This window comes from Amblyomma maculatum, chromosome 1 (assembly GCF_055883805.1).
Source record: "Amblyomma maculatum isolate TAMU_Amacu chromosome 1, ASM5588380v1, whole genome shotgun sequence".
Lineage (NCBI taxonomy): Eukaryota > Metazoa > Arthropoda > Arachnida > Ixodida > Ixodidae > Amblyomma > Amblyomma maculatum.
Genome location: NC_139344.1, coordinates 476000762 through 476026319, shown reverse-complemented (window position 1 = coordinate 476026319; position 25558 = coordinate 476000762). Strand labels below are relative to the sequence as shown.

Sequence of the window (25558 nt, the reverse complement as noted above, 5' to 3'; positions counted from 1 at the left end):
CGGTATAATTTTTAGTGGAGCTTGAAAATATTTAGGTGTGAAATGTACACAGGAGTGTTAGCTTGCCATTTTGCCAGTCATCATGTCTTTTTTTTTTTTTAGGACAAAGCAGGCTTTATGCCGAAAGCTGGCCGACTTGATATCGGCCGAGTTCGGCACTGGAACGACCGCTCTGCAAGTGCAGAATAAGTATAAAATTCAAGATAGGGCTAATAAAAGGACCAAGAATAAAAAATCCTCCTCTGACCATTCCCAGGCCTTCTGAAACTGTGAAGAGTGAGTGTACTAGCCTTCTTGCGGCATGGTATATTTGCTCAAGCTTTTTATACAGCCTTTTCTTTTAGGGAGTTAAGTGATGTTCACGAAAAAGAACATCGCACAACTTCAACTGTACTACTCGCACCAGGCAGGTGGCAGGTGAGTTTTTTACTGGAAATTCTCAAGGTGCAGCTATTCAGAAGCTGATCGTTTCATTTATTAACCTTGTAGGGAGCCTGCCGATGATCCTGCCAGCATAAAAGAGAATCTGCAGCTGCCGCAGCCACCCCCACGACGAGACCAGAGTGCGTCGAAAAGGCGGCGTTGGGGTAGTTCTGTCCAGGCGCTCTTCGATGAATTTAAGGAGGCGAGAAAAGAGTGGAGCACTTTGAAAAGAAAATAGCACTTCTGGACCGCCTTGTACAGGCTGTTGAAAAGGTCGCTGCACCTGGCGAAAAATAATCATAAAGGATACAAAATATTGCGTATTGTGTGTTATTTCAGAGAAATAATTGAAACGTGAAATTCAAAGTTCAGATATTTTCAATAGCACACATGACATGCAGCACTAGTCATTATACATGAGCGTCAAAATCGGCCCGACTTATGAGCCACTACTTTCCGCTGGCTTTCACCCTCCAGCGTGAGGTAGGTCTCAAGACAGCACTGATACTGCACAATGACTCATCCCACATGGTCAAAGTGGAGAACCCAAAACTCGGCACCGCTTCTGAGCAATGGCTTGACGCAGTCTTTCATCACACATAGTCAAAGCTGGGTCGATGGTGTCACTTTCAGCGTCATTCACAACCTCTTCAAATGAAGGAATTTCATCAAGTTCATCGAAAACGCCCCGTTCTGAGTTGCATATGTTATGCAATACACAGCAGCACTGCTTTATGGTGGCAGCATCGACTAGTTATAACCGTCTGAAACGTTGCTTCAGAAAGCTAAAACTGTTTTCTATTGCCGTACTCTGCTGCGAAAGTTCAGCCCGGTGTGTCTGTATGGGGTGGGCAACCAAGGGCGTAGGGGTCCCCCGGCAGATACCCGTCACTGCATTTTGCTGCTGCTACTGCTGTTGTTTGGTAGAACAGGCCTTCACGAAACACTCCGCTATCACGTGCGGAACTCGGCAATCCAACCAGCACTTCAATGCACTTGTTCCTGTCATTGCATATTCCTTGCAGGATGAGTGAGAGAAACGTCTTGCGATTAAAAGAACTGCACCGATTCTGCCGGTTTGTTTATCTCAACGTGGCACTCATCCACGAAACCCATTGTGCTCTGTGACCCTATCCCAGCAGATTTCATTAGAAAGCCAACTTTGATCCGACTGTTTTCTAGCTGGTTTGGCCAGACTATAACTTCAGCGTTGATGCTTTGTAAGAAATGTACCATCCGCTTGATGCACGAATGTCTTGACAACTCATATACGTCAAACCGGTCAGCGATTACATGTTGCACTGGCGTCTGAGGTAACTCAGTGCGACCTGGCAAGTCTTCTCTGCACTGATACGAGGGCTCCCGCCGCGACTTTCTGGGAAGAATGAAGACTCTCCGTAGCGGTTTACAATACTTAAGAAGTAGTCGCGTGAAGGCCGGAACAGCCCTATATTGTGTAAAGACTGAACAAGCAGAAACACGGCCGTTCGTTCGAACGCCCTGCTTTATTCTCCCTTCATCGTCGTCTTCCCCTGTTTCGCTCCTGCACACTTCACTTCGTCGTCGGCTAAGCACATCACACTCGGCCACGACTGCGGTCCATAAATGCATCACCCCCACATCGCTGCTGTCGCATCTGTTGCACATGAGGGTTTTTTTTTCCGGGCTGTCCTTTTGCGGAGCCATGAAGATGTTCGCATCGATAATATTTGCACATGTCTGGTCCAGTTAGTGGCAAGTTGCTCTCTAGTAGAGATTCTTTGGGTCGTTGCCACTTGGGCGTTCCTCCAAGGCCTTGTTTACAGTCAAGTACCTCAAAGTTTCTCCGGTGCCAGCTACTTGGTGCTGGCTTGCTCTCCTTTTGCGGTATTCGATGGTTTTTCCTGATCTGTAACTGCACTCGTGATGCATCCATAGTGTTGACGGAAATGGAGAAAGCTGCACCGAAATGCCTGTTCCTGCTGCCACCGCTTCCACCGGAAGCACCGTGCCGTGCACAACTTTGCTGCGTACACCGGTAGGCGCGGTCTCGCTCTTTTCCAATGAACTGGCGACGTTTATGCTGAGACTTTACGTCTAGCACACTGACGTTGGCAGCAGTAAGGCCTTTTTCTCCTGGAATCACCTCGTATTGAACCTCCTGACCTTTCCGGATGCGGCGAAGTTTACGCGAGTGTTGGAAGGCGGTGCGGTGGACAAAAATGTCCTCGCCAGTGTCAGCGCGGTTGATGAAGCCGTAGCCGCCGATCACATCAAACCACTTCACTGTCCCACTCATCCTCCATCGGGAAACAGAGGCTTCCTTCTCGTGCTGCAGCTTTTCCTGTTGTTGCATGCGATTATCCTCACCTACAGGATGCTTGTCCACAGATGGGCTAGAGGCGGTCCGGCATGAGCGGAGCTGCACTTCGTCGTTTTGGATGGATAAAGCCATGCATGGAGGGACAGCATGCTGAAGTGCTGCTGATATCCCGGCAGCAGCAAGGACCCCGCGACGACTGGCGGTGTCATGCAAGGTGGCCGCCCGGTGGACAAACATGGAGAGGCTGTCCGTGTCAAGTGTGGACATAATCAATGCGTGGGTGGCATCGTGAAGCCCGTCGACGATGTATTGTTTGGCTGCGGACGTGGGCCACTCGATGTTGCAGGCCTGAAGAAGACGGACCTTATCGTAAATGTAAAGGGCAACGTCTTCACCTGGAGCTTGGCGCCGCGCTCTCATCGTCGTGAGTTTGGCGTCGTGTGCACTGGCCAGAGGCGTAAACGCAGCTAGGAGGGCAGAGGTCCAGGCCGACCAAGTGGTGTAGCGGTGGCCTTCGTACTGGTGCCAGGAGCGGGCGGCACCACGGAGATGGTCTTCCGCGATGGCGAGCGTGGTGGCTGGGGACCAGGCGGAACGCCGGGCAGCAGCGTCGACAAGTTCAACCCATGCTTTGGCGTCATCAGAGAAGCCACGGAACTCCGGAAGCGGTACCGGTGGTACTGGGCACCCAGAGGACATCGAGACTCGGCCAAGCACTGCGGCGAAAGTGGCGGTTACCTCCCGGAGGGTGGAGAGCACTTCGGGAAGGAGGGCCGCCAGAGCCGAATCCGCCGAACGAAAGCAGGGCGTTCGTTCGAACGCCCTGCTTTATTCTCCCTTCATCGTCGTCTTCCCCTGTTTCGCTCCTGCACACTTCACTTCGTCGTCGGCTAAGCACATCACAATTGTAATTCAAAGTAACTGCCCACAGCGTCCTCGTAATACCGTGGAATGCAACTTCTTTCCCTTCTCACCAGCTTCTTGGTCAGAGCTGCAGCAATGTCGTATACTTCGTCGTCGCTGTCAGAGTCCACGCGTTTCATGGCGACGTCGACGAGAGTTGATAGTTTACCACAGTCCAATATTTCTGGGCAGTAGGAGAACAAGATGGACCGATGAGGACAAAGGTGAACAGAGCACTCTATTTCCTTCTCAAAATTTTCACACCTCATAATTGAAACTGGCAGTCGAGGTATGCGCATACCGGTAGCAGACACCAGTGCCCTTTGTTTTGTTATCTCCAGTGCAGAAGAAGCGATTTTAATTTGAACAGAAAAGCGTGCTCCGTTTATTTATGGCCGTACCTGTACACTGCAGTGGCGAAACTTCATACAAATAAGACCTACGCGCTGGCGAGCAAGTACGCTACCACGCACAGAAAGTGGAGTACAGAAAATGAAATACCGCAGCTCGGTATTCGTTCCTGTGTGGCGCTCGTATCGGACTGCTTCACCGCTGAATATGTGCTGCAAAAATACGGAACCATTCCTGTGAACCAGTGGTGAACCGGTTCAGGAAGTGCAGGTGAGTCAAACGTACAAATAGTCTAAGGAGTATAGGGACCGAACCGTCCAAGGAGAATTCAGAGCCCGCATTCCGAGTTTTGCGTGTTTTGTTTTCTCTCTCAGCCGACAGGGGGAACAGGATGTTAATGCTGACTGCGAGCGGTGACAGGAGGAGAACGCATTCTGTTTGCAACTATTGATCTAATTACTGTGCCAATAAAGGTGTGGCTCTACAGCGACAGACGGTGCCCGCAGCTACCGGAGCTTACTGCTTGCAAAGCAGTAAGCTGAAACGATTTGTGGCTTGCAATCTCTAGCTACACAGAGAGCGCTAACTGCTGTGCTCAACCAGCAAGTCTCCGTGATGACGTGCTATCTGCAACCTTGTTAAATGTAAGTTGCTGTTGGTTCAGACGGTATTTTATGTTTTGCATACCACTTGACACTGCTGTAACTCGTTGGTCTTCCTTGTATACAAGAAATAAAAGGAATGCACTAAAACTTCCTTTATTGCTCTTGGATGCGCTGCGAAATTCGGCAGACGAAGATTTCAGAGGTTCGCCTGGTGATATGCACACCTATGTCCACGGACGCTTGAAAACCAACTTCTGCGCTAGCGACATGAACACAGAACCACAATATGGCGGCTATCAAGGAGAAAGGAAGAGGCGTCCGTGTGCTGTGCGATGTCAGCGCATGTAAGAGATCCCCAGGTGGTCGAAATTACTCCGTAGCCCTCCACCACGGCACCTTTTTCGCTCTTTCCACCTTCAATCTTGTTTTCCTCCCTTCACGGCGCGGGTCAGGCGTCTACAGAAACAAGTGTGACAAATTCAGCGCTTTTTAATTCCTTTTAATCTTATATCTTAAGCACCTGAACTGGTGCGGCAGAAGTAAAAGGAATGGTGAGGAAACGGTAAAGAAGAAAAAATGAAGTGAACTAACTGAGCAGGGCTCCTGATTTTTATGATATCAGTGTTTCATGTGACATTAGCCCGGTTGTGTTATTCGTTATTCTCGATGTCGTTGAGAATCAGCGGTTCGATGGCGCATTGACTAAATTTAAGGAAATGTATAATAACAGTCACACAATAAATTGTATATATGAAACCGCTCATGGGCCCATCCAGTTTTCCCGCTGTCACCGCGCTGCACACGAAGTCTCTGCCCCCCACACAGAAACAAACAAAATAAACACCCGAAACAGCGCTGGTAATGCAGCTAGAATCTTATTGCTTGTTCTGTTGAACGTCAAAATTGGCAGTAAATAAAAAAAAACACAGTGAGGTCCGCTTCTCCCGGACGCATAGCCAGAAGATGTCGGATGAACATCGCAGGCGCGCTGAAGAACATATTGGTCAGGACGGGTGTGGGCACCGAAACAGGGAAGTTTTGCGCTAGGAAATAAACGTTTGTGGGCACTCGAAATGTTAAGATATTTTAGTAGTATTATACCTGACTTTCATGTTCTTAGGAGGAGGCACACCAGCAGAGAGCCAACTGGACGAAGAACTGCTCAGGGTTGGAGATGTAGCGTCCCACCCGGAGACAAGGGTTTTGACAGTGATAGCGGCCGTTACAACAACGGTGGATCAAGTTCTGCCTGCACTCCGGCCGTTGCTGCTCTGCTAAAGGCAACGCAGTCTGACAGCCACAGACAGCAGATGGTGGTCTCTTGCTTCTCTAATTTCAAATACATACCTCTGCGTGCACAATTGAGAGGAAGCTACACAGCAATTTGTGGCATAAGTATATATGTAATATTTAATCTTTCAGGTTTTAATTAATGCTCAGACAAAACTGAATGTGAATAATGTTGGTTAAATCTGTCATTATTGTGTTGTATAAGGCAGAGACAGGAAGTGTGCAGAGTGGGTCAGAGATATAACTCTAGTTACCGACATCCTAGTGGAAATCAAGAAGAAGGAATGGGCATGGGCAGGACATGTAGTGCGAAGAGAGGATAACCGATGATCGCTTAGGGTAACAAACTGGATTCCAAGCGAAGGAAAGCGTAGCAGGGGGCAGCAGAAAGTTAGGTGGGCGGATGAGGTTAAGAAGTTCGCAGGGGTCAAGTGGATGCAGCTAGCACAGAACCGGGTGAAGTGGAGAAATATGGGAGAGGCCTTCGCCCTGGAGTGGGTATAGACCAACACCGTGTTTACAAACAAAGTCGGCTCGCGGCGCCGCAGCCGACTAGGGGTGAAAAATAGGATTAGTGTCCATAGGAATACAAGGAATCGAAATATTCCAAAGTTGTTTTCTCATTTCACGGGGCACCTGTGATGTCGTTATTCGGTACAAAGCAACTATGAACATCTTAGAACAGGTCGTCAAAATATGAAATTTCAACACCGAGGCAAAGCATTTTTAAAATACCACGAAACATGTTAGTGTGCGAGTTGGGAGGGCAACCCGTAGAAATGCATGTAAATACCACTTACCGTAACATTTTTCTCATTTCGCAGAGCATCAGAAGTGGTGGCCGGTCGTTAAACGTTGACCAGCGCTTTGAGGAAGTGTGTGATAAAGCATGGTGCGTCATTACGGAGGCAGTCTACTTTTAAAACTCCCCGAATAACCTGTGTTATGAATCCAAAGACCGCCAAAAGGCAAGCTGGGTGTAGCGAATCGCGCAGTTTTGCTTACAGTCTGATATGCTGCCGCATAGGGTAAATAAGCTTCATAATGCTGTCGCTCCAGTGATACTTCCTAGACAGAATTACATTTAAGAAGCAGTTGTCAAACGCCATACGACAATATGAACCGAACGAGATTCGTGCATTGCAGCAGACGACAGCGTAGGTGGCGATACCCACCGCGGCCGCCTCCAGCTCCGGAGCGTCTGCTAGCGACAGCGGATGGTGCATGGTCGTCTGTAACCATGCGCGGTTAGTTTATCGTGCTGTGAGCGGTTCCGCAAGTCGTCAGACTTGCATTACGTGCAAGAGATTGTAGTCTGTTATGTAATATGACGTCGGGGCGTCGTACAAGACGGTCACCAAAAAATGAGAAGGGTTGAACGCTGCTGAACCGAGCAAAATGTTGCGGTAAGCTGTGTTTACATGTATTTCTAAAGGTCGCCCTCTCAACTAGCACCCCCATACGTTTCGCGATGTTTTAAAAATACTTCCCCTCGGTAATGAGATTTTACACTTCCACGATCTATTCCAGGGCGTTCATGGTTGCTCAGTACCGAATAACGACATCGCAGATGACCCGTGAAATTACAAACTCCTTTGGAATATTTCGCTTCCATGTATTACTACGGGCGCTAAGCCTAATTTTCATCCTCAGTCGCCTACGCTGGCGATAGAAGCGCCACCGCATCGTGCTTACGTCACAGATCGGTGTTGGTCTTATGATGAAGGCTTGAAACGGGCCCCCCCCCCCCCCCCCCAACGTATACTATAGAAATAACAACATACGTGGGGGGCAAAGCACGATTCATATTCTTGGATCCAAAAGTAACGTTTTATTATCCGAAATAGCTGCAGGCTTGTTTATCCGCATAAGCAGCACCAAATTTATAGCCACCATGCATTAATTTTGGGCATAGGCCTTTAAGTTGAAATATTTGCAATTGCAAGGGTTAACGAGGAAATGAACTCTGCATATGAAAAACTACTTGAATGTCAGCAAAGACATATCTTTTTCTCTAAATCTTTCATAAGACGAGCTTCCATACAGTATCATTGTTTAGGAATGAGGGACAAAATGGCACATAGCAACACGAATGCGAATGATGCACACAGAACAGAATAGCATGAACCATATCAGTTTTCGCTATTACATATCTTGAGAACTAACACATCCTGCTGAATGCAACATATCTCTGATGATATTGTGGGCCTGAGTGGGCGCTGGATGAGCATATTTAATAATCAGTATATCACAAAATGTTGCACATAATGGATACTAGCTGCATGCATTGCAAATATGAGTTTAACTCATAACGCAAACTACTGCATTTAGCTTAATTTGTACTAAAAGGAGCTATACTCATGATGTTAGAAAGAAACATACTACAGGACGGTTCTTGTTCCCATCTTGTCATTCTCTACTACTTTTCTTAATCCTCTGCAGTTTGTATTCGGGTAGAATTATTTATTAAACTGCCAAGTGGTTGTCTGTAAACGTACAACTGCCAGCTTGAAGGGAACATGACTGCTGTTTTCTGTGCCAGTGACAACATAATTTAAATGCAACGTTCTTTGCAATAAAGCTAAACTGGCTTACTTGCAGCATAATGATACTCTGCACACCACTACACTTCTATGAAGATAGTGGGATACTGTATTGTTATGAGAAAATAAACCAATTGAGAGCTTAATGAAACATGTTTAATGTACAAACACTTCAAAAACCATTTTACAGATTTTGACTTCACATGGAGTCAAGAAATGCCAAGGAGTGAACCACATGAAAGTTGTGAAGCTGTCGGCCAGGACGGCCGTGACATACAAGACAACAATGACAGAGAAAGGGCATCACAACAGCTTTCCTCCCAAAGCAATCTTGCTGTTTCTAAACAGCCTGATAACCGCCGACGCAAGGCAACGGCGCTGACTCCAGCTGCTCCACAAAAGGCTGTTCTTGCCAAGGAGCTCACTGCTCGGGTGCATGCTGTGTCAGCCGAGAACAACACGAAAAGGACAGAGCATGTCCTTAGAATGAAGTACATGAAAGCTGAACATGAGCTTCACATCAGGAATGCAGTTGAGTTGCATGAGCTGAAAAAGCGACCGAAAAAGCCAAACAAGAGCTACTGCAGCTGCAAATTGCTGCTTTGAAGGAAGGAAACAAAGAATGAAAATAAAATTTCGCGTTTTTTTTAATTGTTTGTTCAGACTGCTAAGTTCTGTGTGAAATGGGGCCGAAAAATGTTTCCTCTTGCTCTGGAACCACTTTGAGAGTCCGCAGGAAGTGGCTGCGATTGTGGGTGTGGCTGTGGCTGTTGGATGTTGCTGGTGCTCGCATGCAACAGGCCTGGAGGTATTTCCTCTGCACCACGACGGCGGCCGCACAAGCTGTAATAACTACCGCAGAAATTGTGGTGTCTATTTGGAATTTCATGTCAAGGCACGGGAACCTCCCCTTCCAGATGCCAAATGCCCATTCTACGGTGTTCCTTGTTCTGATCTGAGCCTTGTTGTACCTAAATGAAAAAGAAGCATTCTATTGCTCATAGGATTTATTATGTTATGGTGAGGTGACAGTTTTCCCAGGTAGTCTCAGCTTAGCGGTAGTCCGGGCTGCCTCGTTGTCCGGATTCCCTCAGAGGTGTCATGAGGTAAGGGCGGCACGCATATCTCATGTCTCCAAGGAGTATCCCTGAGATGACACGTTCGTCGTCGAGGAATCTTGCGTGGCTATTATCAAAGATTCTGCTGTCATGGGCAGACCCAGGCCAACCTCACACAGCATTCAAAAATTCTAGTTTGGGTCCAGTTATCGCCTGCATGAAATGTGAAAAAAAAAATGCCCCGCAAACTATTTACACAAAGCAATTTCTCGTGATCACTACTGCAATGCTGCAAAACATACCACACAAGGAAGTCGCATTATGAATCAGTAATCTTTACCAAATTATAAAATCAACATAAGAGGTTGCAATAAAATCCTGTAGCAGTTTTCTTGTTTCTTACGCCTGGAATGAGCAAATATGTGACATGAACACAGCATTCCTTTGTTTCTATTGAACTATGCGAGCAACAACCAAGAAGGATCATTTGGTTTTCTCATTATCAGTCCCTTATCTAGTTTGCATTCGTCTCAGTATCAAACCCCCCCCCTCCCCCCGTCTAAACCCCGATTAAAAAGAAGCATGCCAGCATGCATAGTAAAAATGATAATGAAATGCCACAGGTTGGAAGTATACTTACTGCACATTGAAGGAGAAACACCCCTTCCGATTCCGGAAAACCTTGGCGTGCTCGCCTCCCGGGCTCTTTATACGGACGTGCGTAGTCTATACACCCAGTTACGCCTGGAAACTGCGCGATGTTATAAAAAGCATACATCTGTTTGTGCATGTCGTCAGCCTTCGGAAACTTCACTAGTGCCGGGAACAATGTCGATGCAATGACGGTGGACACTGTGGGTACCACGCGGGAGACCGCTGGCTGAGATACGTTGACAAGGTCAGCGGTGACGACTTGGAAGGTTCCGGCACCGTAAAAACGGAGGGCGATGAGCAGTGGTTGCACGGGGCTGTCTCGTCCATCAGCGTAGCGGTGCCGCGGCAGCATGAACAGCAGTTCCAGCACGGCAGGCTTCGAAAACCGGTGTCTCGCGAGGAACTCGTCATCGTCAAACACCTTCATATGGTTCAGGCCATCCCTCAACATTCGCCGCACCGGCTTCGTGCGGTGGGGCACGTTGTTGTTTTCAATTTCGTCCATAAACTCCACAAACTCGGCGAATTCCGAAAATCCGTTGTCATACTCGGCTGCCATGTGGAATTTGCATAAGGAGCTGCTAAAGAAAGGCCAAGGGCTGCCTTCGCGAACGCTTCCTTTCCGGTGATGAAATGGTGGCTAAAGAGAACGGTTAAAGGGAAGATTGGTCTTTGAAACTCGGTAAGGGGCCGCAAACTCAACGACCTGGAAAGGGAAGGCCAAGGTCTGTTTATGAAAACGACGGTAAGCGAAATAAATGCAAGGTCACCGTGTGCTTCCAATGACCTTCGAACTTATTCGAGGTCAAGTTGAAACTTAAACCACACCCAATTCGGTAGCTATGTTCCCACCAAAGATCAAAGTCAAGGTAAACTGTCAACTGATGTCGAAAGTAGCTTAATGCGTGAGCAGCTGTGTGGTGAGACAAATTATCGCTGACGTCAATATAGAGTATACAGCCACGCCACGGACTCGGAATACATCGGAATACGCCAAGTTCAAACCAAACGAACTTCTTTACAGATCACCGGTCTGTTCCCCGCATAACCAAAGAAAAACCTGCTGAATAAAGAGCTTTAGCGTGTGTAATCGCGCTTTAGCTTTCGCTTCACATTAGGTTTTACCAAAGCTAAGCCACAGCCAAAGTTTTGAAAATGAAATAAACTACATTATTAATTACTGCTTAAATGAAATAAACTACATTATTAATTACTGCTTCAATGAAATAAACTACATTACTAATTACTGCTTCGAAATAATGATATTAGACTGGTTTCTGGGGAGTGATGCAATTACATTTAAATTGATTTCGGCTTTTCACCCACACAGAAAAACTGAGTAAACCCAGTAAACAAAGCAGCAATAATTAGACCTGGAGCAAGCAGTATTTCGTCTCTCCGCAAAGGTCCGTCTTATGCAACTATTCCTTGTCTTGTTCCTAAAGCACCTTGGGTTCGGCGCGCTAAAGTTAGCAACACTACTAGCACGGAAACCTACGAAAAGGCAGGACCAACCGAGTAAAATAGTTCTTCGTACGAATGTCTTAGCAGTGTTGTTGAAGCGAGCAAAACCTAAGTTGTAGAAATAATAAGCCTCTATCCTAGCCTCTATCCTAGAGCCGTTACAAAGAAAGACTACGGCAGCAAACTATAAGAACCGACGCATTGTTGAACGCTCGTCACTTATTGTTTTGAAGGGAGAAACGAGCGGGGAGGGGGGGGGGGGTGGCTGCTCATGGCCATACGGCGCTGGGAATGATAGGCCCTCGCCATTTGTGGCGGAAGCTAGCCTGCCACCGGCGGTTGTACCTGTTGTAGGCCGTCATTGCAGCCGTCACACCTTCGGTGGTGGACGACGGCTGTTGCGGCATGCGCCTCTCTCTCTGTCTTCTTTTTATTCTGCATTTTCCCTTCTCTCCACACGAGGCAGCGGAGGTGGCTCAGCTGCAGAGCCAGTAGCAGGCCCGTGCATTTTCTTTTCCTTCCTCCTACAGTCGCCACAAAAACAACAACACAACGAGTGGGGAAACCTGAGCCTTGCTGGCCTCGAGCTATCTCTACCGATTTGAAGCTCCTGTACGGACCACAGCAGCTTGCGTTTAGGGATGTTCATACTGCCGCGAACAATCTGTCTTGATTTGTTCTTTTTCAACAGCCGCTGTTCTTATCACTGTGATTCCAACGCACGAATCGATTCTGTATTTGTTCATTGCCTTTGTCAAGTTCAAGATAGCTTTATTGCCGTCGATATATAGGACCCTCCCCTTGCTTCAGGAAGACCCTAGGGGGCCACCAAGGGAGTGCGAGCCCCGCAGTGAAACATCTTTCGCAAAGCGTGCCAGACGGATTACTCGAGCTTGCTGCTCCAGAGCCCGGCTCTGGAGGAGGGCATCCCAGGTTTCTTTCTCTCTGATTCCATCAATATGCCCGGGAGAATCGGGCCATTCTTAAATGAGATGATCCTGCTTTACTATTATCCCGCATTTGGTGCAGAACTTTGGAGGTTCCTCTCCCTCCATGTAAAGATAAGGCGGAAGGAATTTGTTTGTAATTTTCTCCAGTCTGCACTCCTTAGGTGTAAGAAACAAATATGGAGGTGGGAGATATGTCTTTTCTTCCTGTGTGCAGCAGCGATTTCTGTGTACGTAATGAGAGGATCCATCGACCCGGGTAAGGGTGATTCTACGGCCGCACGGGTGTAGATATCTCGGGTGAGACTGTGAACAGCTCATTGCCTGGAATATCCTCGTGAGCCGGGACCCGCATGGTGGAGATGTCTATCTAATACCGATTGTCCAAGTATCTTAGCAGCTTCTTTCGATATTAAAGATTCTTACTGCTTCTTGCTGTCGCAAATTATGAATTTGGCTTTGGTGCTTTACGAGTTTCTACTGTTGAGAGATCCGGTGACCATCGTCCTGTAGTCTCCATCGATTACTGATATTGCCGCCGCCACCTCTAAACCGCAGGCCGCATCGCAGTACGCAATTTGAGTAGAGTAAACCCTTCGTAGTCTTTTTCTTATAACTTTGACTCTATGTTCCCTGCGCTCCTTGTTGTGTGTCGGGTACATATTCTTCGGATTTGGAGCTGGCTTCAGTCTTTTTCGAACCTGAAGATCTATTTCTGCTACCATGTATAACAGCGCCTTCTGGTTTTCCCCTATGCTGGCCAGGAGCTTTCTTCCTGCCCTCGTGGAACTTCGTCTCCAGAGTTCCGCCTCCCTCACACCGCTGTAGTGATTCCACGCCCCGTGTTATGGACCCCGTTTTCAACAGGCTGGTGGAAATGCCTAGTGCGATTTTATATGCCCTCTTAAACATAATATGTAGTTTTTGTTCCTCCCAGCCGAAAAAAATGACAAAACTGTGTCAAAAATGCAAAATATCCTGTAGTTCTGTCGTAACCATCAAATTTTTCTGTAGTTCTGTAGTATATTTCTGTAGTTCTGTAGTTGTTCTGTAGTATATTTCTGTTGTCGGTAGTTCTGTAGCACGTTGCTGTTGTAACTACAGAAATTTCTGATGTTAATTACTACAGAATGTTCTCTTCTCACAACAGGCTTCCCGTCAAAAACTGCACAGAAATCCTGTCGTAACCTCAGAAAAGTTTCTGTAGTTTTTTCCGACGAACGGGGTTGCATACTTGATCCTGCTAACAATAAACGCATGTGTTAGGCGCAACAGGCAGTGCTGCCGCTCTTTGTCACGAGACACAGCTTTATCATTTTATTATTCCAGCATCCAAATCGCATATAATTCCAGATCGAATTGGCCGAGATATCAAAGCTAATCAATAAGCGCAAGGTGGACGATATAAGGAAGTATAACATGGAGCAAATTAAACATGCTGTGAAGAACGGGGGAAGCCTTAAAGCGGTAAAGAAGAAATTGGGCATAAGCAAAAACCATACGTATGCGATAAGGGACAAAGCGGGCAACGTGACCACGAATATGGACAAGATAGTCAAAGTAGCCGAGGAGTTCAATACAGATCTGTACAGTAGCCAAAGTAGTCAGGACCGCTGGACAGGCCGCCATTGGAAACTGACCCTGGCAACGTTTAATGCTAGAACCCTAGCTAGTGAAGCTAGTTTAGCAGTGCTCTTACAGGAACTAGAAGGTATGAAATGGGATGTCATAGGACTTAGTGAGGTTAGGAGGCCGAATGAGGCATATACTGTACTGAAGGATGGGCATGTATTGTGTTATCGAGGCTTACCGGAGAGGCGAGAACTAGGAGTAGGTTTCCTTGTCAATATGTATATAGCGGGTAATATCGATGAATTCTATAGTATTAATGAGAGGGTGGCAGGCATCATAATTAGACTTAATAAGCGGTATAAACTGAAGGTTGTACAGGCCTATGCACCTACATGTAGTTATGATGACCAGGCAGTTGAAAGCTTCTACGAAGATGTAGAATCGGCAATGCGAAAAGTAAAGACGCAGTATACTGTACTAATGGGCGACTTCAATGCCAAGGTAGGGAAAAAGCAGGCAGGAGACAAGGCAGTCGGTGACTATGGCATTGGTTCTAGGAATAGAAGGGGGGAGTTACTAGTTGAGTTTGCAGAGCGCAATAACTTACGAATCATGAATACCTTCTTCAGCAAACGGAAGAACCGGAAATGGACATGGAAAAGTCCGAACGGGGAGACTAAAAATTAAATCGACTTCATAACGTGTTCAACCCCCGGCAATATGCAAGATGTAGAGGTAATCGGGAAAGTGAGATGCAGTGACCACAGGATGGTGAGGTCCCGAATTAGCCTAAATCTGAAGAAGGAACGCAACAGATTAGTAAGAAAGAAACCCATCAACGAATTAGCGGTGAGGGGGAGGGCAGAAGAGTTCAGGATCTCGCTACAGAATAGGTATTCAGCTCTAACTGAGGATGGCGACATCACCCTTCAGGCAAGGAACAATAATTTCAGGGATATCATTACTGAGTGCGCGGTAGAAGTAGGCGGTAGGATAGTTAGAGAGGATACCGGCAAGCTGTCTAAGGAGACGAAAGATTTGATTAAGAAACGCCAGAGTATGAAAGCTTCCAATCCAACAGACCAGATCGAATTGGCCGAGATATCAAAGCTAATCAATAAGCGCAAGGTGGCCGATATAAGGAAGTATAACATGGTGAAAATTGAGCATGCTGTAAAGAACGGGGGAAGCCTTAAAGCGGTAAAGAAGAAATTGGGCATAGGCAAAAAGCAGATGTATGCGATAAGGGACAAGGCGGGCAACGTCATCACTAATATGGAAAAGATAGTCAAAGTAGCCGAGGAGTTCTATACAGATCTCTACAGTAGCCAAAGTAGTCAGGACCGTAATGAGATTGGCGGTAGGGAAGAACAGTCAGACGTTCCACCAGTGACGAAGGACGACGTCAAGAAAGCACTAGAAACTATGAAAAGTGGGAAATCAGCTGGAGAGGATCAGATAACTACAGATTTGCTGAAGGACGGGGGGGGGGGATATCGTGCTAGAAAAACTGGCCACCCTGTATACGCAGTGCCTGGTGTCATCGTCGGTACCGGAACCACGGAAGAATGCAAACATTATCCTCATTCATAAGAAAGGGGACTCTAAGGACCTTAGAAATTACAGACCAATCAGCTTATTGTCTGTTACGTATAAGGTATTTACTAAGGTAATCGCTAATAGAATCAGTACAACCTTAGACTGCAATCAAGCAAAGGATCAAGCAGGGAAACCCTGCTTGAAACGGTACTCTACTATCGATCATATCCATACCATCAATCAGGTGATAGAAAAATGCTCGGAATATAACCAGCCCTTATACATAGCATTCATTGATTACGAAAACGCATTTGACTCAGTTGAAACCTCGGCGGTGATGCAGGCATTGCGAAATCAGGGGGTAGACGAGGCGTACGTGAAAGGGCTGGAAGATATATATAGTGGCTGCACAGCAACCATAGCTCTGCATAAAGAAAGTAACAAAATTCCCATAAAGAAAGGTGTTAAGCAAGGAGACACAATCTCCCCAGTACTATTCACAGCTTGCTTAGAGCAAGTATTCAGAGGCTTGGAATAGGAGCAGTTAGGGATAAGGGTAGAGTAATCTGCGATTTGCTGATGACATTGCCTTGCTAAGCAACTCTGGGGATGAACTGTAAATAATTATTGATGACCTAGAAAGGAAAAGTAGAAAGGTAGGCTTGAAAATTAATATGCAGGAGACTAAGGTAATGTTCAACAGCCTCGGGAAGGAACAGCAGTTTACATTAGGTAGCGAAGTACTGGAAGTAGTAGGCGAATATGTCTACTTAGGACAGGTAGTAACCGCAGATCCGGACGATGAAAAGGAAATAACAAGAAGAATAAGATTGGGATGGAGCGCATTTGGCAACCACTCGCAGATTATGACTATAGCAGCTTACCGGTATGGCTCAAGAGGAAAGTATACAACAGTTGCATCTTACCTGTACTCACCTATGGTGCTGAAACGTGGAGGCTAACCAACTCAGAGGGCTAGGAACGAAAAATGATAGGGGTAACATTAAGAGATAGGAAGCGTGCAGAGTGGGTCAGAGAAATAACTCAAGAGACTGTAGCGAGACTGTAGCGCAAAGCAGACAGGACACACGAGAAGAACGAACAACACGAGCGCTAACTTCCAACAATCTTTATTTCAGACATGCAGCACATTTATACGCCACAGATAGGAAATCACTTGTGCTGACAGTATCACCGCCGGAGAAAAGAGTCTCGCTATGTTCACGCACCAACAAGCCCAAAAAGCCACCCTCAAGAGACTGACATTCTAGTGGAAATTAAGAAGAAGAAATGAGCATGGGTAGGACATGTAGTTCGAAGAGAGGATAACCGATGGTCGCTTAGAGTAACAAACTGGATTCCAAGGGAGGGAAAGCATAGCACGGGGCGGCCGAAAGTTAGGTGGGCTGATGAGGTTAAGAAGTTCGCAGGGGTCAAGTGGATGCAGCTAGCGCAGAACCGGGTTAATTGGAGAAATATACCCTTGGTTTATTCCTGGATTTTCGAAAAGCATTTGATTGTGTACAACATGATATTTTATTAAGTAAATTGGCTGAATATGGAGTCCGTGGTGTGCCACTAGATTTATTAAGAAGTTATCGATGGAACAGGCTACAGTTTGTACGAGTTAATAACTGCTGCTCTACTAACATGGTTATACGGCAAGGTGTTCCCCAAGGATCAATTTTGGGACCATTGTTATTTATAGTGTATATTAATGATATCACAAATATTCCTAAATCACTTGATTTGATTATGGACGCGGTATATTAAGGATATCACAAATATTCCTAAATCACCTGATTTGATCATGTACGCGGTATATTAATGATATCAGAAATATTCCTAAATCACCTGATTTGATCATGTACGCGGATGATACCAATATTTTTTTTTAACGACTCTGCCTTGTCTAGATTAGAAATTACGGTCAATGAATATTTAAACAATTTAGAGATTTGGTTGACGGCAAATAAACTCGGTTTGAATCTTATTAAGACTATCTAGATGATATTTAGGCCAATCAACGCCACTCTTCAATGTAGTATAGTAATTAAATATAACAGCAACGTTATAAAGCAAGTTACGAATCACAAGTTTCTAGGCGTTTGATTCAATGAAAACCTTTCATGGGATGCGCACATTTTAAATTTAGTAAAATACTTGAGTAGAATTGTAGGATGTCTTTACAGAATTTCTAATTTGGTACCCGTTTGGTTAAAAATTTCAATTTATTATGCTCTGTTCTATTCCAAACTAACATACTGTATTCTCATATGGGGAACCACAACTTCTAGAAATATTAATAAGTTGCTTGTTCTCCAAAAAAAAGCTCTTCGAGCTATTAAAGGTTATTACGGTATACCGCGCGACTTGCCTACAGAACCCTTTTTTAAAAATATGCCATATTAGCCGCCAATCAGATTTACTACTTTCGTCTTCTGCAGTACATTCACCATAATAGGCTGTATACTACTCTATCTGATAGATCTACAGTAACGTACGACCTGCGAACAGGAAAAAAACTTGTAACTATTACTCGAACCAACTATGGAAAACAGAAATTAACTTTTCAGGTGCCATCCCTGATCAACAACACACCAAATGTGGAATTTTCATTGGCACCTACTAGGGTATTTAAAAAGAACGTAAAAGAATATTTAATAGAATATCCCCTATTATTTCAATGGTGGTAGTAACTGTATTTTTCTCATATGTAATCTTTTTTGTGTAAATATTTTTTGCTTTTAGTGTAAATATTTATGTTATTGACAGTGTGATCTGTTGATTTGTATATCCAATGAATACTGCATGTATTGATACCTTTTATATACCGTATGTAAGTGTTGCATAATGTTTTTATTTTATTTTATTTTATATACACTAGAGGTGTGTGCTGTTGTCTGTTTTGGGAGCCAAGGCCCAGTCAGGCCTTTTGCCTTGGCTTCCCCTTTCTTGTAAAAGAAAGAAATAAACTTTAACTCCAACTGCAAATATGGGAGAGGCCTTCGCCCTGCAGTGGGTATAGTCAGGCTGATGATGATGATGATGATGATGATGACTATTTACTGACTAGTTAGGCATAAGTCATTAGTGCTACGCCACTGACGATGACCAATCGTTCGCCGGCGCATGCACACAGCTGGCGGAGCGATGGTGCCACGGCTCAGGATCGCCACGATGACCTCGCGAAGCGTCTGGCGTATTGTATCTGTCGCAATATATAATAATTGCCGGCGACGAAATGAGGCGTACCCGCTGGCGTCGCGCTCTCATCGGCTGAGCAGAGCTGAACCAGGCCGGCTCCCAGCCTTCGCTTGAAGCTGTTCCATACCATTTTTAAACGCAGACGCGGTGACAGCTTCATTGATAGTGAGGCCATTTGGTTTTCAGTATGTCAACATTCCTGCAGCGCGATGTAGAATTGCGTGGAAACGCTTCTCCCAGCGAAAACGTTGAATTCTGGCAGCTCAGTTTTTGCACACAAATAGCATTTCATCTTCAGTAGGCTTTAATGCCAAATGTTTTTGCGATACTTGTCAGATTAGACCAGCATAAGGCGGTTGTTCGCCTCGTTTGCAGCGACGGCGAAACAAGACGAGCCGCGGTCCTAGCTGTGACCACGGTGTAAGAATATTTAAGTGGAGACACAGCACGGGCGAGGCACTGGACGCAAGTTTCCAGATAAAGTACCAGCCACAGTCCTCCGAACCGGGCCGCTGATCAGCGTCGATGTAGCGGTGAATCATCGCTGTAAGAAAAATACACACACATCGACGGCGCTGTTGCGATAGCAACCTGCTCATATGGCACGGTGCGTTTCTCCTGCGTGAGCCGATTGCGTGGCCCGCACTGTTTCTGTGTCGTCACCAGAAGCATCACTGTAACACTTATTAAGTCGTGCCGATTGCATCACTGCAGAAGTGAAATCCAGAATAATTTATTGACTAGTCAATATTATCAATGTAATTGAAATCCTAACAACAAAGCGAAGAAAAATTTAAAGTTTCACTTTATTTTGAAATATGGGAGAGAGATTACTACATTACTCAGCCGTTAAGTCGTGGTTATTCAATCGAAGGCGCCGGGGAAGCAGTTTTCTCACTTTGGATGGCATAAATAGAGCAAAGAAAGCGAATCCTGCGTTCGATTGGGCGAATGGGAGAAGACTATAAAAGTTCGTAGGGTATTCGTAACCACTTAATGAAGCAAATGCAACAGCGCCCCGTACCGCTTCTATACCGCACAAATCAATAACGTGCAAACGACTGAGTGGAAGATTGGAATAAGCAAGCGAACAAAAGTACGGACGATTTACGCACACGAAAACTGGAACAAATGCTGCCGTGATTTGAGGCTTTTTTGTCTCAAGCAAGCGCATCTGCCATCATTATGTGCACGAATCCCGACTGCACGAACGGCTGCACGATCACAGGGACGCGTAACCAATGGCGCCCGCCATGCCCCCTTTACAAATCTCGTCCGGGTTGTAACACGCAGGTAGTGACGAAGCGAGTTGGCACGCTGCCAAGTTCACCGGGCGGGCTGGAGCCGCTGGCTCCTCTGTTAATATAACAAGCCGTCGGCGCACAGCATTCCGGCCTACGCCGACGGCGAGAAAGCGATTAACTAGTTAGGCAATGAAAACTTTATGCTCTAAGCTGGTTTCAGTGAGCTAGGTCCTCTGCATGGTCCGTATGCGCAGCAATCATCACATTTCATTTCTTATCGTCGTAACCACGCAAAGTCTCAGTGCGCCATCGCAATACGGAGACATGTGCACAATCATATTTTTTAAGAACCTGTAAATAATTGAATTTCTTGCCCGCATTTTTAACTAGCATCATTCATCCCATCCAACTCCAAAAGTTTCATACAACACTGAGTAATCTATTTGTGTTCATGAACTGATTTATATGCTGCTTTGGCGCACCACTGCACATTACTGTTCGCCAATTTCTAATGTAGATTCAACCATAATTTTACCTGTATGGTTTTGCATTGAATAAATAATACTTTGTGTTTTTTTTTTTTTCATTGTTGTGAAATTCTCTTAACCTCTGTACTGTATCCTGAGGATAAAAGAAAGAGAGAAAGGAAAATAGAAGTAATGGTATAGATGTAGTGAGGAGGGGAGGGGGATTCAGTGGGAGCTAGCAGAACCCAGTTAGAGGAAACTAAGGATCAAACGAGTGCGCGTCAACAGGCCGAAAAGATGAGCGGGCACAGTGATGGGCGAACCAAAGATGCACAGTCAAGGAACAAACGAAACAAGTGATGGTTAATGCTTTGTTGTAAAAGTGCCGCCGCTTATTCATGCCACAGGTTCAAATTCCGCGCGAAACATTCTTCGCCTTCTGCGACTTTATTTAGGCGTTCACGAAGCCACAGATTCACAAAGCTGCGTAATAATGGACCTAGATAAAAACAACGCGGCAAAAATAATTTTCTCTTATCATCGGCCACAGTTTACGAGAAAATGGCCCTCAAAAAACGTGTATTCCCCATAGGAAAGGATTGTTCCCCAATACGTCACAGGCCGCTAAGCTAACTGCCATTTGGCACAGCTTAGACGAACTAGGGGACTTTATATGGAACAGGCGCGGCCCGTTGTGTCCCCACCGATATATCTTGCACCATGGCTATGACACAAGTGGCAGCACCTCGCTGAAGGATTTATTGCGATGCAAAAACCTCTTCAAATTTATTCCAGCTTTGACGAAATGCTGTTTAGTTTTGACGAAGTCGTTGATAAAGCTCTTCAAACCTTCCGCAACACAACTCCGCCCACCTATCTTCTTTCGCAGCATTTGTGAAGCAGTGTTGCAAACTAAACGAGAAAGCCCAACCCCCCCCTTCCCCCCCCCCCCCCCCCCCCCTGGCGCCATCGCAGGCATACTTGCTTGTTTTACCTCGCGGCTGCTACACACGATGCGAACATCCGACCTCTGATCGAATGAGGCAAGCGCCTCACACAAGTTAGGTATAAAATACTGAGGACGAAATGCTATTTCTGTGCGAAATTCGAACTGAAAATATTTGGCGGTGTAGCAGTGAGAAGCATTTTTTTATGGTACAGATATCGGACAACAGGCGCCAGAACAAAACCTGTGTTTTTCTTTCGGCTTGACAGCTGACGTATCATCCAACGCATTTTATGGGGGTATCAGCCTTCTTAAACGTAGTGATGTGAGCGAAAGCTGTAACAGTAGCCACGGTAACTCAGGAACACTGCCTTTTCATTCCGCTGTTTATTTTAAGGTTGGTTGGTTCACAGGAAGGGAAAGGCGCAGTATCTGTCACACTTGCTCTGTGGACACCTGAACCGAGCCGTAAGGGAAGGGAGGAAGGTGGGAGTGAAAGTGGAAAGAGAGAAAGGGGAGCCGTAGTGGAGGGCTACAGAGTGCGCTAACGTGCGGTGACATCGCAGGTGAAAGCATTTTTATGATCATTGAGAAAATATTTCGTCGGTGGGATTTGTCCTCGAGACGTGTCAGCGAGATTTCGCGAGTGACAGATACCGCGCCTTTCCTTTTCTGTAAAGCAATTGTAGAACGCCGGTCAACTATCTACCATTTACTATAGCAATGGCGGTCTCCATGGCAACCGCCTGGCGTTATGGTAGACATGGAGAACTAAGATAAGTTTCTCACCTGCCCAAAGTGGCTCTCAGGATGATTGACAGCTATAGGAGGAAAGGAAGCATTAAAGGCTTTCGTCTTAAAAAAGGGGTGCCCTGCCGCGGTAGCGCAGTGGAAAGACGCCCTACTACTTGTTGTAGCGGCGTGGGCCGAAAATGTACACGGACTGCCAAGCAACGAAGAAATCCCCTTTATTTCAGCATGCCGTCACTTATATACACAGAACGACACTAGTGCCTCTGGCGGTCGGCGATCACACACTCGCACCGAAACCAAATATACAACATATTCCCTTCCTTTTAAAAACGGCTACATGGGTTAGTAATTTAGTAGGGGTAGTACGTTAGTGCTCGTTTACCGAATTATATTTACAGTAGCTACAACGTGCTTGCCCTAGCATTTAATACAAACTTAAAATACTGGCCCACATTCAAGCGTCCTTCCAACACCCGTACTCTCCACCACAATTACCGACCCTATTTCCGCAATGATTGCCTCTGACCTCAGCCCCGAACACGCTCAGGACCTGCACAACCTTTTGTTATCCTTTTCCGACATTTTTGACTTTGCTGCCGGTTCTCTGGGCCAAACATCAGTTGTGACTCACCGCATCGACACCGGCGATGCAAAGCCTGTACATCGGAGGCCTTATCGTTTGTCCCTTTCTGAGCGCCAAGTCATCCAGCAGGAGGTCGACAAGATGTTGAACAACGAAATCATCGAACCTTCGAACAGCCCCTGGGCATCTCCTGTCGTGCTCGTTAGAAAGACAACAGTTGGCGCTCTTGTGTCGAATATCGACATCTGAACAAGATTGCAAGGAAAGATGTTTACCCGCTGCCACGAATAGACGATGCCTTGGACTGTTTACATGGAGCTCGCTACTTTTCCTCCATCGACCTTCGTAGCGGCTACTGGCAGATCTCTGTTGACGAACAAGACCGCGAGAAGACAGCTTTTGTCACACCCGATGGACTTTACCAATTTAAGGTTATGCCTTTTGGACTTTGCAACGACGCCCCTGCTACGTTTGAACGAATGATGGACTCCTTACTCCTCGGCTTCAAATGGACGGCTTGTCTATGTTACTTGGATGACGTGATTGTCTTCTCGCCCTCGTTCGAAAGCCATCTTCGTCGCCTTTCTTCCATCTTGGCACTTTTCCTCCGTGCCGGACTTCAACTGAACTCAAAGAAGTGCAGTTTTGGTCGCCGCGAACTTAAAGTGCTTGGCCATTTGGTGAATGCCACCGGCGTGCAACCTGATCCCGACAAAGTTCGCGCTGTCAGTGCGTTTCCATGTCCCCGTTCACCCCGTGATGTTCTTATTTTCGCCGGTTCGTCCCAAATTTTGCCCCTGTTGCTCGTCCTCTCACCAATCTGCTGAAGAAAGGCGTTCCTTTCTCATGGGGACCAGAGCAGGCTAACGCATTCTCCACCCTCATCGCTATTCTCACCAATCCTCCTGTGTTGGCCCATTTCAACCCATCTGCCCCGACGGAACTTCGCACCGACGCCAGTGGCCACGGGATTGGTGCCATTCTTGCACAGCGACAACGCGGCAAACATTGCATGATTGCCTACGCCAGTCGTCTCCTGTCATCAGCAGAACAGAACTATTCTATTACGGAACGGGAGTGCCTGGCTCTCGTTTGGGCCGTTGGAAAACTCAGACCCTACTTGTTTGGCCGACCCTTCACTGTAATTACCGATCACCACGCCTTATGTTGGCTCTCTTCCCTCAAGGATCCTGCTCGCCGCCTCGGCCGCTGGGCACTGCGCTTGCAGGAGTATACCTTTTCCGTTGTATACAAATCCGGTTGGCTTCACCAGGATGCAGACTGTCTGTCCCGTTATCCCGTCGATCCCCATTCCTCTACTGACCATGAGTCGGACCCCTGTGTCTTCTCTAAATCGGACGTTTCCCACATAGCCGACGAACAGCGGTTGGACCCAACCCTCAGTTCTCTTATCGACCGCCTCCGCACACACAGCCGTGACTCTTCCCTCACCCTGTTCTTCCTTCATGGGAATACGCCATACAGCCGCAACATGCGACCTGATGGCGCTCAGCACTTGCTGGTCGTTCCCCAACACCTACGCTCTGCCGTTCTCGAACAAATGCACGACGCCCCTACAGCTGGTCATCTTGGCCTCTCACGCACATACGACCGTATGCGCCGGCGTTTCTTCTGGCCTGGACTCTGCCGCTCTGTCCAGCGTTATGCAGCCGCTTGCGACCTCTGTCAACGCCGGAAGAAACCCCCTGTGCTACCACCTGGACACCTGCAGCCGATTGCTATTCCGACTGAGCCATTTTCTCGTGTTGGCCTTGACCTCATAGGGCCCTTCCCCGAGTCCTTGTCAGGAAACAAATGGATCGCTGTGGCCACCGATTATGCCACGCGGTACGTGATCACTCGCGCCATTCCTACCAGCTGCGCCACAGACGTTGCTGACTTCCTTTTGTACGACGTCATACTACACCATGGTGCTCCCCGTCAACTACTTACCGACCGTGGCCGCTGTTTCCTTTCCCGAGTTGTTGAGGAAATACTTCATTCTTGATCCGTTCGGCACAAGTTCACCACTGGGTATCACCCTCAGACGAACGGCCTTACGGAGCGTATTAACCGCACACTCACCGACATGCTCGCAATGTACGTATCCGACAGTCATCGCGACTGGGATATTGGTCTGCCATTTGTCACCTTTGCATATAACTCTTCGCGTCATGACACTGCTGGGTACTCTCCATTCTATCTTCTCTTTGGAAGAGACCCCTTACTGCCCTTCGACACTTTGCTTCCCGCCGCTGGCCCCGTCACAACCTATGCCCGCGATACCATCGCCCGACCCGACGCTGCTCGCCAGATTGCTCGTCCATCTCACCATCTCTCAAGAAGCTCAAAAACGCCGCTACGACGCTCACCACCGCGATGTGCACTATCCTCCCGGATCTCTGGTGTTGCTCTGGCTTCCGTGCCGTCATGTGGGGTTGTGTCAAAAACTTCTGCCCCACTACACAGGTCCTTACCGTGTACTACGCCCAGTGACCGACGTGACCTATGAGATTTCACCACTCCACCCAAAGTCACCGACTGCTGCACCCACTTCCGAAATCGTACATGTCGCCCGCCTAAAGCCATATTACTCCCCCTCCACATCGCGTGCCTAATACGCACCGGGACGTTGCCTTTTGCCTAGGGGGGTAGTGTTACCTGGAAACGCGGGACCAAAGTGATGTGCTCACTGACGAAGACGACG

The 25558-nt window shown here is 46.8% G+C and overlaps 1 pseudogene; it reads left to right on the top strand.

Moving 5' to 3' along the window:
* The window catches only part of LOC146210029 (uncharacterized), a 45567-nt pseudogene extending 36544 nt beyond the window's left edge, over positions 1-9023 (top strand).
* Positions 9024-25558: the final 16535 nt, after the last annotated feature.